Source organism: Equus asinus, chromosome 7 (assembly GCF_041296235.1).
Source record: "Equus asinus isolate D_3611 breed Donkey chromosome 7, EquAss-T2T_v2, whole genome shotgun sequence".
NCBI classification, from domain to species: Eukaryota; Metazoa; Chordata; class Mammalia; order Perissodactyla; family Equidae; genus Equus; species Equus asinus.
Window position 1 is genome coordinate 27,390,424 of NC_091796.1, and position 13,497 is coordinate 27,403,920.

At 48.2% G+C, this 13,497-nt stretch overlaps 1 long non-coding RNA gene across 2 annotated transcripts in view; it reads left to right on the forward strand.

Annotated features, from left to right (window-relative positions):
- Positions 1-9,699: 9,699 nt before the first annotated feature.
- LOC139045645 (uncharacterized) overlaps positions 9,700-13,497 on the forward strand; it is a 35,698-nt gene continuing 31,900 nt past the window's right edge. Inside the window, exons 1-2 of one of the 2 annotated variants that reach the window (XR_011504421.1) lie at positions 9,700-9,891; positions 10,029-10,122. This is a non-coding gene — a long non-coding RNA (uncharacterized lncRNA). The remainder of the gene's footprint in view (positions 9,892-10,028; positions 10,123-13,497) is intronic. The other variant, XR_011504422.1, reaches the window with a different exon arrangement.

Genomic DNA, 13,497 nt, shown 5'->3' on the forward strand with positions numbered 1-13,497 from the left:
CGTGCCCTGGGGATGAGCCCCCCTCCCCCAGGGACCACTCAGGGACCACGCAGGCCTCTCCCTGGGGCAGAGGGTAGGTTGTGAAGGCTGTGCACCTTGGGCCTTGGTTTCTGCTCTGCTGTTGGAGCCCCTCTCACTCAGACTCTCAGCTCTTAGGTTTATACAACCCAAGGGGATTCTCATTGGCAGACACTGGAGCGCCTACTGCCCTGGGGGCTGGGCTTCACAGAACTCAGTGCCACAATTATTATTGAGCACTTACTCTTGGCTTAGCTCTAGGACAATCATTTGTTTAGAGCCAACTTAGACGGGCACGGAGCATCTATTTTTCCTAATGCTCACAACCCTACAAGGCAGGAGTTATAAGCCCATTGTACAGGTGGGAAAAAAATAGAGCTCGGAGAGGTAAATAACGTGCCCAAGGTCACAGTCAGTGAGTGGGAGCACCAGGATTTCACCCATAGTCCGCTTTCCAGACCCCTCTCTTTCTGCTCCCTCCCTCTGTGACCCTTTCCCTGCCCTTCAGTGCTTCCATCTCACCCAAGAGAGAAAATCACCAAAGCAAAACAGTGACTAACACGGTGAAAAGGGGCAAAGCTACAAACACTACAAAACGATGAGACAGGAAAGTTAGAAAGGGGCCAACTCTGTGCGTGGAACTTCATATTTATCATCATATTGAATTCTCCTGCAACCTTATAAGAAAGGATAAATAATATTCTCTTTTTGCCAACATCACATAATACAATGTCACATAAATAGAAATTGGCATTCATATAGATAGGGTGCTACAGTAACATTGTTTTAGATTGAATTTTGAAACCCATTCTAAAGCGCATGCTCTTCCCTCTGGCATACAACTTGCAAAGAAGAAAAACAGCCACATCCACATCAGGATGGTTGCTCATTACCTTAGCAATATCTCCAGGACCACCCCCACAACCCCCCTGACCACACTCTCCGACTCTCCTGTGGGCCCCAAACTGCCCAGCCCCACCTTTGTGCACCATCTTTCTTTCTTCTGCATAGGAACTGCACAGACCCTTGTCAGTCTTGACTCTCATCCTGACCCCTGATTTTCACCACTCTTTGGCCCCGTTAATCCCATCACAGTTCCTTTCTCAAAAATCAGACATCCTTGGGCCTGCCCTGATGGCCTAGTGATTAAAGTTTGGCACTCACCACTTCAGTGGCCCAGGTTCAATTCCTGGTAACAGAACCACACCACCCGTCTGGCAGTTACCATGCTGGGGCCACAGCTCACGTAGAGAACTAGAAGGACTTACAACTATGATATACAACCATGCACTGGAGGCTTTGGGGAGAAAAAAGAAAGAGTAAGATTGGCTTAGGGTGAATCTTTCCTTGCAAAAAAAAACTCAGACATCCTTAATCAGCTTCTTTCTCTCTGCTCTCTTTTCCATTTTTCTCAGAAAACATCTCTCCTGTCTCTTCTCCCCTCTCCCTTCTTCCCTCACTCTCCCCCCATCCTCCCAGCCTCCCTATCTACTTCCTGCTGTCTTTTTCAGTTCATTGCATTTGTAACCTCCAAAGAGCTTTCAGGTCAAAGTTGATAAAGTTGTGATGGGCTAATGATACTCTCCCCCTAGGGAAAGGCACGCCTTAAATTGCGAAGAAAGATTAGACGTGATAAAAAGTCAGAGCGATCAGCCACAGAAGCCTTGGACAGCACCCTGAAGTTTCCTGCTTTCTTCCTTCCATATCTACTCAGTCACATCCTCTTCTGTCTAACATTAAGCCTGCTTGTCCTGGCTCACCTTTCTGGTATGTATCAGAGGGCAGGAATGTACAACAGACAGCCCACTTCACTTCTCTCACAGCGTGAAATACTAGAAAGCCATTTCCTCTCAAGTGTGCCCAGATATGACATTTTGGTGACTACAAAGCAGAGGCAATTTCCCATCAATAAGTTGGATAATTGTATTTTAAAATACATTTTTCCCCATGAGATTCAATAAAGTTATTTTCCTTTGGGATGAAAATATACATCCTATAAACATTTTAATTTTTCTTGGATGAGTTCTCGTGCTAAAAAACAAAAAAAGCCTGCTCACCAGTAGCCTTTGGTGTCACGCTGGCTGTGATTTAACTCCTGTCTCTGCTGCTTACCAGCTGTGCAAGCTTGGACAGGGTACTTAAATGCGCTGTGCAAAATGGGGTTTGAAATAACCTACTCATGAGGCTGTGTGAGGAGTAAATCAGGTAGCCTGCGACATCCACGGTGATAGTTAATTTTGTGTTGACTTGGCTGGGCTACGGTGCGCAGATATATGTCAAACATTATTCTGGGTGTTTCTGTGAGAGTTGTTCTTAGATGAGATTAACATTTAAATCACTGGACTTTGAGTAAAGCAGATGCTCTCCAGAATGGAGGTGGGCCTCGTCCAATCAGTTGAAGACCTGAATAGAACAAAGGGACTGGCCTCCCCTGAACAAAAGAGAATTCTCCAGTAGACTGGCTTCAAACATCATCTGCAACTGACTCTTCCTGTTTCTACAGCCGATGCCCTTCAGACTCAAACAGGAACACGAGCTCGTCTGGGTCTCCAGCCTGCCAGCCCACGCTGCAGATTTTGGGTTCGCCAGCCTTCATAATCACATGAGCCAATTCCTTATAATAAATCTCTTTCTATGTATATGCTCTTCCTATGGGTTCTGTTTCTCTGGTGAACCCTGACCACACACCCACACACAATTTCCTTTTGTATAGCAAAGACATGGCAGGACTCTGCACCTTGCAGATTTTAAAGTCCCACCCTCAGATTTATCTGGTGGTTGGATGGATTTCAGTTAAGCTTAATTGGCAAACTCAGAGGCAAATGATAAAATGATAAAACAGGAAGCTCCTAACCGGCAAATAGAATTTGTAAAGCCTAAATTCCTACTCAATTTCTGTAGATACAGCAGTTGTTTGTCAACCCTTCACATTGTCAAAAGCACAGAAATGCGTGGCTTAGCAAAATATTCTAAAGCAAACACATATGTAACCGCCTTCGGGTCAAGAAATGGAACATTGCCAGTGCCCGGAAGCTCCCAGGTCCGTTCCAGTGACTCTCATAGTAACTTTCTTCCTCATGTTTCTTATGGTTTCCCCACACCAGAATGCACCACTAAGCCGTTCCATATGTATTCCTCTGGATCTGACATCATTTCATTCAATGTCATGTTTGTGAGGTTCACCTCTGTTATGGAGGGAAGCCACAGTTTGCTCATTTTTAATGTTGTTTACTATTCTGTTAAAGAATCAACCACACTTTGTTTATCCATTCTACTGTCAATAAACTTTCAGCTTGAAAAAGGTGGCCTAAATTCGGACAGTTTGGTGTGCAACTGAGCCATGGTCACTTCTTAAGGTGACACTAAAATTGTGTGGATGTTGAAAGGTTATAAATGAGGATGCTGAAAATATGGGTATAAAGCCAACAAAAAAGAAGATAAACTCTGATTTATCGACATATAGGTCGGAGTGTGAAATATTTTTGCTGACATGAACCAGGCTTAAAACTAACCAAAAAATGTAAAAAATTAGGGACAGCTTATTATGAAGTAAGCCACAAAGGAATAAACATGAAACCACAATGAGGTCTAGTAAAGAAGCAATTTAGCAACCAATGCTGTTGTGCTATAGAGCCTGTAACTTCAAACCATCATTTTGAGCCACGAGGCTCAGCATGGGGAGCCCTCAGGAAGAACTCCTCATGGGGCTCCCTGAGAGAGGGGCGCCGCCCACGGGAGCAGAAGCAGGTATCAGGGGACCATTTAGGGCCACGCTAAGGTATAGCAGCTCCTCAGAGCAAACCCTGCCAGCTGCTGTAAGGGGCAGAAAGATGTGGAGGATGGAATTCACATTTGTGACCAGTTCTCCTCCGTGCTTCAGAGCAGCCAGCACCATTTGCCCCAAATCAGCAGGCTGTGCTTGAGGTTTCCTTGAGCTTGAGGTCAAGGCCAGTATCGCCCTTCCTCATCACCCCACCCTTGTAAGCCTGTGCTATTACTAAGATAAATAGAAATCCCCTTCTTACTCGCTTCATTTGTTTAATTATCTATATTATTTTCTACTAATATCTTTATTCCAATGCCTGTGGACAGAGTTTCTGGTGCATTATGGTCTAAGCAGGTTTTTGTGGGTTAGCCCGGCACTGTTATTTATAAACTAAGACTCGAGTTTCCAGGATTTCAACAGTGTTTTTTGGGAGGAGACTAGGAGACTGTTTCTATGTCATACCAGGGAAAAGGGAACTGGTATTTCATAAGCAATTGCTCGGTGCCCAGCCCATGTATGAGCCATCCCAGTTAATCTTCATAAACCACCATCCCTAACCAGCTCCGTATTTTTCTCTGCATTTCCCAGCTGAGGAGAAGGGGGCCTGGAGCAGTCAAACACTTGCTCATGGTCATCCAGCTCATGTAACTAGTAAATAAGCATGAGAAATCTCTGGGCTTGGGAGATGATCCAGCTTCAACACTGACTAGGTGTGGATGTAGGCAAGTCACTTAACTCTCCGTGGGATGGGGACGGTCATGGTACCCTCTCCGTGAAATAATATGTGAAGGGACTTAGCACAAAGCCTGGCCCCAGAGAGCACTTTCTACAAGGAAGTGGTTCTTGTTAAACAGCAGAGCCAAGATTCAGACCAAAGTGGGAGCTGACTCCAGACACCCTAAAACAACATCAGCCATTTATTTGCTTACGACACTGCCATCTGGACAGGGCTCAGCGGGGACGGCCTGTCTCTGCTCTACATGTGTCAGTTGGGGAGCTTGACTCCAACTGACATCACAGCTGGATTAGCTGCATCCTGGCCGGGCATCTCTCTCTAGCAGGGGCGTCAGACCTCTGTAAGTGGTTTCTCAGGGCTCCAAGACTCTCAAAGAAAAAGCACTAGGTCTCCTAAGGCCTAATCCCAGATTGTCACAGGATTGTTTCTACTGAGTCCTATTGGTCAAAGCAAGTCCCAAGGCCAGCTTGGGTCCCTTGGAGAGCAGATAGACTACAGCTTTTGATGGGAGGAGCAGCAGATGCATGCAGGAATGGGAGCACCTTTGGGCGGCCATCTTTGCAGACAATCTACCACACAAAGGCTGTAGAAATTTAAAGAGGGCAAGCCCAACGTGGCTGGACATCATAAGAGGAGGCATTTTGGAGGCACTGAGAAGAATGGGTGGACATGGATAGGCCCGGAAAAGGAGCGAGGTATTCTGGCAGAAAGAAAAGTTTGAACAAAGACTCAAAGCAAGGTTCCATGAGGTAGCCTGCTTGACTGGAGCTTGGGCCTGTGGGACGGAAGCTAAACTGGGGGCATGGAGGAGAGAGAAGGGGCGGTTGGAGTGTACAGGACTTTGAAAGCTAATCTAAGGAGTACAGACCTCATCCCAAGGGCAGCGAGTAGACACTAATATCCTCTAGACGGAGAGTGACATGCTGGAAGTGGTGTTTCGGGAAGAATAATCTGCAATGACATCTGGGAGGGGTGGGGGAGGTAGGAAGACTGGCGTCGGCGGTAATGCAGGTCTGAGAAGATGAGAGACAGGGGTTATCCAGAGGGAGAGGGAAGGGGAGGGCATCTCCCGAGTGTGATTCTTTGTGAGTATTCTTACGTCTTCTCTACGGCTGTCCTGGAGGAGGGGAGCGGTGTCGAGGGGAGGAGTGTCGAGGGGAGGGAAGAGATGGGGGTCTATCTAGGCCCCTAACTCCCTGTGTGACAGACCAGACCTCCCCCTCAGGAACCCGCATCCTTCAGGGGAGAAGGTGATGCTCTCAGCCATCAGAGGAGGTTTGGCCCAATCTGTTTTCTCCCCAGAAGGACCGGTATGCAGGGAGCCGTTCTCATTCTGCTGCCGACAGAACAGGGCACTGACTCCTCAGCGCCGAGCCAAGGTCCTCAGACCCAACTCCTCCTTCCTTATGTGAGGCTTCCCTCTGGAAAAACATCCCTTCCTGGACTCCCAAATACACCCCGTCTCCCTGCCTTAGATGGTGGCCTCCTGGGACATCTCTGCTCTCTCCTTTTCACCTGCTGTAACTTTCCACCCGTTCAGAGTCCAGCTGCATCCCCTCCTCTGAGAAGCCTGCCCAGCACCCCCAACCACCCAGGGCAACCCCTCCTCTGAACTCAGGCCCCCTCGCCATCTCAGCAAGTACCAGCACTTGCCTGTGTGCCCTTCTAAAATGTTTCATGTGAAACAGTCTTATCAATACAGCCACCCCGGAGGGCAGGGCCTGTGTCTTACTCATTTCTCTTTCCCTCACAGAGCTTAGAGCAGTGCTGACAATGTGGTAAGTACCTCACATGAAGGTAGAGAGAGATGAATTGTCTCAGCCTCAAGCCCTCCCTTTTCTGCACAACCAAGGTGTGAATTCTTTGATGACCAGCTGGAGTTAGGGGGCATCACAGTGAAGCACAGAGCCCCCATGGAAATCAACAAATATCTATCATCATCATCATCATCCTTGAATATTCCTTATCCCCAGAACCGTTAGGAGTGCTGAAGAGCCCTCTCCCCATTCGTAGTTTGTTCATGCTGGTGGTAGGGGCGGGAGATGGATGTCTGGGTTCATAAGAAGCAGAACCTGAGACGAGGATTTGGCACACACGATTGATTAGGGCAGTGCTCTCAGGACTGAGGGAAGCAGGCCCAGCCAGGAAGGAGGTCAGCAAGGAAGGAGATTATCTCGCTGGAGTCCAGTCTCAGCCTTGTCCTGGGGGGAGCCCTGGAGCACACGCATGGCAAAATCAGCTCCAACTTGGGGTAGCAGTAGAGTGACCAACTGTCCTGGTTTGCCTGGGACTGTCCCAGCTTTAGCAATGAAAGTCCCTCATCCCAGGAAACCCCTCAGTTCTGGGCAAATACTTACTGTAAGAGGCCCAGCTTCTGTATCCCAAGTCACTAGTCATTGGCGTTGGGCTGCTCCCCAGCAGGAGAGGAGCCTTTAAAGCTCCCAGGCCAGGAGGTGCTCCTTTACCCTGAGGGCAGGTCTCTGGAGAAGGGGAGAGGGTGCCCCAGCCCAGTAAAGGGGGTGGGGGATCTCTAATGGCATCCACCACCCCAGACGAGCCCCCACAGAGCCTCTCTCTGCCTTGCCCTGCATGGTTGGGAAGCAGCACTAAGCACAGGCCATTCCACCGGCACCCCCCACCTCAACCCCCGCAGTTGGGGATGGGCCCACAGAGCTCAGCCTCCCTCAGGACCCTGCCCTGGGCTGATTCTGAGAACACCTAATAGGTTTCGTACAAACCCTGTTGGCTTCCTGGTTGTTTGTGACTCAATTAAATTAACAAATTGGTCTCTTTGCCCAGAGTCTTTCCACCGCCTGTATTTCAGCATATGTCAGTCAGGGCGGCCCAGCGTCTCCAGATGGCTTCGAGCTCCCTCTACATATCCGATGCCAGCTCATCACTGGAGAAGTGTGTGTGTGTGGGGAGAGTCCCAGAGACAGAGACATAAAGCCACAGTGGGGAGAGACGGAAATGAGGTAGGCAAGACAGAAAGAATGAGAGGGAGGAAGAGGGAAGGGACAGAAGGCAGGAGAGCCTAGATTCTTCCTCCTAGTCTAAAAGGACCCTCACCTTCGGGGCTGGGCCTGTGGCCAAGTGGTTAAGGTTCCACACTTTCTGCTTGGGAGGCCTGGGTTCACAGGTTCAGATCCCAGATGCGGCCCTACTCCACTCATCAGCCATGCTGTGGAGGCATCCCACATACAAAGTAGAGGAAGATGGGCACAGATGTTAGTTCAGGGCTAATATTCCTCAAATGAAAAGATAAAAAAAATAAAAGGACCCTAACCTTCCTGCAGGGAGGGTCTCTCCTCCACGAGGTTGGTGGGGGGTGTCTGAAGAAGACTCTCTCAGCCTCGAGTTCTCTGGCAGACAGTGAAATTGGTGGTTCTCAAAGTGTGTTCCCTGGACCAGCAGCTCAGCATGACTTGGGAGCTTGTCAGAAGTGCAAATTCTCCTGCCTCACCCCAGACCTCCTGAATCAAAGACTGCGGGGTAGGGCCCAGCATCTGTGTTTTAACAAGCCCTCCAGGTGTTTCTGCTGCACGCTCGAGTTTGAGAACCACACCCTGAAGTTGCAGTGCTTGGCCTCCAGTGCTGTGAACTGCTCTCAGTCCCCGCCACGGGGCTGCTGTCTTCCAAGAGGAGTGACGTGGGTGGTCTTGAGAGCTGGCACCATCTTCAGAGTCACTCAAATGATACCTCTGTAGCCTTCAATTACCTGTAGGAATTGGGGGAACAGGAGGAAGTGTCAAGGAACAGCCCAGAGGAAGAAAAAAGACAACCTGGAGAAAAGGATGCTTAGAAGGGCAAGGCTGCAGCTGGTGCATGCAGCTCTTAAGTAGCAGGCTCTCAGCTCCTGCCATGCAGGACGATGATGGAAAGGGGGCACTAATGGGAAAGCAGTCTGACCCCAGCTTCAGGTGAATTTGATGGAGGGTCAATTTGGGGATAATTGTGGTGCGCTGTCTGGATTCTGCTGGGAGAGGGCAGATGGGGACAGGAGCAGGGATGGGTAGAGGGTAGAAGGGAGAGGAGTGGGGGGCAGGGAGGGAGAGAGATGCTGGGGAACAGGGGGCCCAGGCAGAGGCCCCTGCTCCAGGCCTGGAGTTTCCAGAAGACCATCATCATTGTCCAGCCATCCACATTGTTCTTCTGGCTTCTGAGGCTGGAGACCAGGGGTGAGGAGCTTGGTGTGGCCCTCAAGGAGAGGCCTGTTCTCATTTCAGCGGGTGTGGGTATTAAGTTTGGTCCATGTGCTGGCAGTGGGCAGGATGGTCAGTGACCTCAAACTCAAAGTCTTCAGGCTCCGGGCAGATAACATAAGAGAGAAGCACAGCCTGGGAGGAAATGCCAGGGCAGACACTGTCTCCTGGGGATTGTGTGAACTGGAAATACAGGCCCTGTCTAGACCGTTCAGCAGCCACCAGACTCCAGCCTGTTAGCACCCAGAAACGTCACTCCCCGCCACCAGGCTGATCAAATCCAGATGGAGGTATACAGCAGCAGGTCCTGCAAGAGAAGTTACAAGAAGCTCACATACTGCCTGCGTGCCAGGGGCAGCTCTGTCTGGGCTGGCCGTGGGGAACGGGGCTTCGAAGGGTCCCAGACTCCATTCTGCAGCGATGCGGGGCAGCAAAGCATTTTACAGTGAGGACCACCATTGTCTGATCCCTCTAAGAATGGGTCTTGAATTTCTGATGCCAGTTTCTCCCTCAAGGGCCAGCGTAATGCTGGGCATCCTGCGTGCATTCTTTCCATAAGCCCCCTGCCTTCAGGAATATAAAATGTTTATCTTTTCTGCTTGACACAGCACAGCTGAGAACCAAAAAGTGAAATAACCTGTGCTGAGTCATCAGCCGGGAGGCGGGGGATTGGAGGCAGGAAAAATAAATGTAGCATCTCCCCCTGGGGGCTCCCGTCAAAGACTGTCGAAGGGAGGGTCCGACAGGTAGGGAGGAGAGGGGGGAGCTTGAGGAGCAGGACTCCCCGTGGTCTGTACTGGTCCAGGAACCCCTTTGGCTGTGGCCTTGAGCAGCAGCTGCAGCTCCTCTCACCTTTCCCTCCTCCAGATGTCCTCAAACATCCTAATATTTATTTCTACTTGGGAACAGCAGCAAATCAACAAAGGCATGTCAAGGACGCCCTCACCTTCCTCTATGAGGCTCCGAGCCCTATTTCTGATTTTCTAATTGGTATGTCTGGGCATCAGGGGGAGTTCATTGTGGTTGGAAAACCAGAGGTCTCAGGATACCTGCAAACTATTAAAAGTGGTTTCTCTTTTTAAACATTTTGTATTAAAGAGCATGGTTACGTTTTTACTTCCTATCCTTCTGTACGATTTGAGGGTTTTTTAAACGAAAACAAAGAGCAGGTACGTTATTTTAATATTTTAAAAACAAGAAAAAATAAAAGAAGTCTTAAAGCGAAATTATTATTTGTACTGAACTGCTCACTCTTGTTTATATCCGTTTTGTTTTCGTTGGTGGCGCTAAACTCCGAATGCATCAGGAGCGAGTGAATTCAACTCTGGGGCTGCTTTGAACTCTCGTCTCTGCCAATTAACCCTCCCGGGGAAGGCTGAAGCGCCTCTTAGAAGTGGCAGGTGAGCAGCTGCACTGACCACTTTTCCATTTCAGTAGTCAAATGAGATGGGTGGGGTGGAGATTAAGGTGGATTAAAGGATTACATTTAGGAGCACTTAATCGAATGCCCAGCATCTCAGCATTGAATTTGGGATTGGGGTTAATAGCATGTGCCTGTGAAATCAGGTAATTATTTTAGTGAGAACCCGCTTAATTCAGCGGGAAAGCGGCTTCTGGTTGATGAAACTCTTGCAGGTGTCAATATCTTGAACGCAGAATTGACAAGGATTACTTTAGTAATGACCCTAGGTGGGTTTGGTTTTTTTTTTTTTTTTCTAGCCCTATTGATTAACTTGGTTTTCAGCAGTATTTTCCTGTCTTTTTCTAAAGTTGGAAACAGGATATGATATTCTGAAATAAATTTCCCAGGAGCGCAGGCATTCATTTAAAAAAAAGAAGAAGAAATGAAAATGAAATCACTTTGTTCAATATATGGGAGATGCAAAAACTCTGTGGTGACATGCAAAATATAGAGAGGTTGTAGGCAGGAGTGTGGCTAGGAATTGGGGAGCCCAAAATACTCTTTGATACAAGCAAAATAAATAGACTTTGCCTCATCTACTAGGAAAGAGAAGGGAGAAAATGACCCTGACGTTACCTCCTCTCCTTTAGTCCCTCAGCCCCACCCTACCCAGAATAACGCATTAACCCTTGACAGCTCCTTTCCTGAGATAGGTTTTGAAAAAAGAGTCTTGAGGGACCTGCACACCTAAGGGGGATTGTGGGGCCCCCAGGGAGGGCCCTGGACTTCGGAAGACTGATGTTTGGCCTGAGGTAAAGGAGATTTGTGGAGCCTGGAGGGAGGAGGGAGAGAAGGAGGATCTTCCTAAGGGATGGAAGAGCAGGAGCCCAGGCCCAGGAACCCCAGTGGGCGATTGGATACAGAGTATGTAGGGCCAAGGGCAGGCTCAGGATCCATCTGCTTCCGTTTTGTGTCCTCGTGGCTTTGGCAGTGCCGGGGCTGAGCACGCATCGGAGGCTGGTTCAGCCTAGTGGGAGTGCACTGGGTCAGGCATCTGACTTCTTCCCAGGGTGATGGTGCTGACCTAGCCAGTATCAGGTGCCGTGGGATTGGGTGAGCCTGGAAGCAGGGACCCGTGGGGGCTGTTGCAGGCACCCCAAGTCTGCTCTCTCAGGTGCCTGCAGAGGAGCAGCACCCAGGACAAATCTAGCCCTTCTAGGAGATGGGAGACCCCATTGCTAACCCTGACGAGGCTGGGTGTGAGGTGGTACTTCTTCCGAGAGAAGCAGTGGCATTGGAAAGCCCAGAACTTTTGTGAGGATTCAGATAAATTTGGTTTAAGGCACAGAATCCAGTCTAGTGCAGAAAGAGGACCAAGGCTGAAGGAGATTCAGAAATGGGCAGGGTGGCATGGGGTGGGGCTGGCGAGTGAAGCCAGCCATTGTGGTCCCCTTGATGGTAGGGTTGCCAGATAACACAAATTAAATTTGAATTACAGAAAAAAAAGAATAATTTTTAGTACATGTACATCCCAAATATTACATTTCTATATTGGCTCAATTATCTCATGAACAGGATTACTTTGGCATCGGGGTGGGGGCGGGGGGGGAACCCCTAGTCCTAATCCTAATCCTACACTCTCTCGTTTCTGAGCAGATGGCAGTTTCATTGTTGGGTTGGGCTTGGGGGATGGACAGTCTAGAGACAGGTGGGGAGGACACTGTATAGCATGAACGCCCTGCCAGCATCCGCATCTGGGTCCAAGGCCCCCAGACTTCGCAGGAGCTTCCAGTCTTATGCTCTTACCATCATGTAGCCATTTCTGTCACATCCAATCTCCTTAAAACCTTATGTTCCTTCCCTCCCTTCCCCACTAAATCCATTAACAGCCTCTGCACCTTGAGTCCTTAAGCCTTAGAGATCTCTCCTGTCCATCAAGCCTTTCCTGGGAGAAAGAGCCCTCAGCACCATTGTCTGCTCCCCTCATGAACTTCAGTGCTCAAGCTCCTTTCATGCCCAAGACGCTTATCTCTTGGGACACCTGTACCAAGAGGTTATATATAAAACCACTTAGAACCCAAATTTGAAACCTTACTCTAATGTTCAATCCTTGCTTATTTTTAGCCTGTTTGAATTCTTAATGAATTCTGTTTAAATATACATATATGTGTTTGTATAACAAAAGCATCTTCAAATATTTAAAATCTAGACCATTGTCAGAGCACTCATCTGAATCTCACTATTTAGCACTAATTATAAACAATCCCATCTAGCCTTCGTCTTTAATGGTTTTATAAATGCTAGGCTTGTCTTTCTAATTAGACTATAAACTGGTCTTTGGCTTCCCTAATATCTCTCAGAGCACCTGCCACAGAGTGAGGCACGCTTAGTAGAAGTTTAATGACATGTCTCAAGCCACTCTGCTCAGGTCTTCTGTTTGCTCCTCTCTGTCTAAGCGCCTCCCCTCCCAGGCCAGTCGCCCTGACCATTAAAAACAGGTTCAATTTTCTTATCTATCACTTTTAACATCTGTATCCCTTGATGGACAAGTTATACTCTTAAATTTAATTGGCACATCGTTCAGAATCACACATCTTCAGCTATTGTTTGCCCAGAATAAACTTCCACTTCTCTCAAAACGGGGGGTGGGGGGACAGTCTCCCTGATTTCCTGATTCCTGATGTCTGTGAGAGTGGGATTAACATGCATTTAGTTATTCACGAATATTGCTGTCAATATAAACATAGAATGTCATTTAAAGAAATAAAATATAGGGGCTGGCCCCGTGGCCGAGTGGTTAAGTTCGCGCGCTCCGCTGCAGGCGGCCCAGTGTTTCGTTAGTTCGAATCCTGGGCACGGACATGGCACTGCTCATCAGACCACGCTGAGGCAGCGTCCCACATGCCACAACTAGAAGAACCCACAACGAAGAACAACGAAGAATACACAACTATGTACCGGGGGGGCTTTGGGGAGAAAAAGGAAAAAAATAAAATCTTTAAAAAAAAAAAAAAAAAAAAAGAAATAAAATATATTTCTTCCCTAAATACAAAAGCAATGCAAACTTTCATACTATAGAAAAGCAGAGGCAAAAAACAAAAACCAAGCTTTAGTTCTCTCATACTATATTTGGTTCACATATATCCTTCCAATATTTTTATATTCATATAGATTGTTGTCCGCAGCCGCAAAGGGCAAGGAATGACAGGTACCGCCAAGGTTACTTGGTTGTTTAAGCAATCAAAATTTATTGATAAAGGGAAACAGAACGAGGGGCAGGGATAAAGGGGAACAACAAATCGGTATTTAAAACATCCACACCACAGTCGGCCGGGGAAGTCCCAGTGGTTTGTATGGCGGGTGGGAGTGCCTA